General features: G+C 52.7%; 1 pseudogene; it reads left to right on the top strand.

Annotated features, from left to right (window-relative positions):
* Positions 1-1,173, top strand: part of LOC102843105 — a 124,300-nt pseudogene extending 123,127 nt beyond the window's left edge.
* The last annotated feature ends 640 nt before the right edge of the window (positions 1,174-1,813 follow it).

Below are 1,813 nucleotides of genomic sequence, written 5' to 3'. Positions count from 1 at the left end.
CTGCCACACAGCAAACTGAAACTGAAAAGAAGTAGACCAGTGCCTTGGATGAGCCCATTTCTCACTGGCGGCCGAGGCTGATGCTAAATGTGATGGTGAATGACTTTGTCTTCGACGGGTCCTCTCTGCCTGCTGATGTGCATCGGTACATGAAGATGATCCAGTTAGGGAAAACTGTCCATTACCTCCCCATCCTGTTCATTGATCAGCTGAGCAATCGCGTGAAGGACTTGATGGTCATCAACCGCTCAACCACGGAGCTCCTGCTCACCGTGTCCTATGACAAGATCTCGCTGGGGAGGCTGCGCTTCTGGATCCACATGCAGGATGCCGTGTACTCAACTGCAGCAGTTCGGGTTTTCAGAGAAAGATGCTGATGAAGTGAAAGGAATCTTTGTAGACACCAACTTGTATTTCTTAGCCCTGACCTTCTTCGTTGCAGCGTTTCATCTCCTTTTTGATTTCCTGGCATTTAAAAATGACATCAGCTTCTGGAAGAAGAAGAGCATGATTGGAATGTCCACCAAAGCAGTGCTCTGACGCTGCTTCAGCACCGTGGTCATCTTCCTCTTCCTGCTGGACGAGCAGACGAGCCTGCTGGTGCTGATCCCCGCGGGCATTGGGGCGGCCATCGAGTTGTGGAAAGTGAAAAAAGCATTGAAAATTACTGTTGTGTGGAGAGGTCTCCTACATGGTCTTCATTTTGGCACTTACAGTGAGTCTGAAAGAATAACCGAGGAGTATGACACTCAGGCCATGAAGTACTTGTCGTGCCTGCTGTACCCGCTCTGCATCGGCAGAGCCGTTTACTCCCTCCTGAACATCAAGTACAAAAGTTGGTACTCCTGGTTAATCAACAGCTTCGTCAACGGGGTCTACGCCTTCGGCTTCCTCTTCATGCTGCCCCAGCTCTTTGTGAATTACAAGATGAAGTCAGTGGCTCACCTGCCCTGGAAGGCCTTCACCTACAAAGCTTTCAACACCTTCATTGATGACGTCTTCGCCTTCATCATCACCATGCCCACCTCGCACCGGCTGACCTGCTTCCGGGACGACGTGGGCTTTCTGGTGTACCTGTACCAGAGGTGGCTTTATCCCGTGGATAAGGGCAGGGTGAACGAGTTTGGCGAGTCTTACGAAGAGAAGCCCACCTGGAAGTCTCACCCAGACTAACCCACGGGACTCACATCCCGCTCAGAACCACCTGGCCGAGCTCCACAGGCCTGGGGGACAGATGCCGCCCGGGGCCCGGGGCTGCCCTACACAAGGTCGATGTCTGTCAAACAACAGTTTTGATTGTCCGGACACTGAGTATTGGAAGCTTTTGATGGAGTCTCCTGGACATTCCACCTTCTTTGTTGCCAAAACTTCTCTTGACGTCCCCCACAGCTCTCGCACCCTTGTGTTGCCTTTGGAAGGAACTGCCTGTGTCCCCGCCTGGACGCCTTGCCGTGGGCCCTCTCCACGCTGCTAGCTGGCATTGGTGGCACAGCGGCTCCGTCCACTCTGTCTGCTGGCCATCCTGTGCGGGGCGGAGCTCACCTGCAGCACCATGCCCACCACCTGCCAGCACCCAAGCCAGGAGCATGCCCGTCAGGGGTCCCCCAAGGCTGGGAGCAGCAGGGACCAGCATTTCAGGCTGTTGATTTTTCTCACCTGCACCTCCCCCACGTGAACGCCGAATGCCCACAGAAACGCGTTCTGTATGGACTCTCTGGGATCAAACCGCTTTTTTCTCTTTTGTTGAAAATTTTAATGATTTAAAGCTTATTGTATTGTATGTTTCTATTTGAAAAGAAATTTCTCTGGCCAT

This window comes from Elephantulus edwardii, unplaced genomic scaffold, assembly GCF_000299155.1.
Source record: "Elephantulus edwardii isolate Elephantulus edwardi_28Jun2011 unplaced genomic scaffold, EleEdw1.0 scaffold00046, whole genome shotgun sequence".
In the NCBI taxonomy this organism is placed as follows: Eukaryota; Metazoa; Chordata; class Mammalia; order Macroscelidea; family Macroscelididae; genus Elephantulus; species Elephantulus edwardii.
Note: the sequence above shows the minus strand (reverse complement) of the source record. Positions and strands in the feature narration are given on the sequence as shown.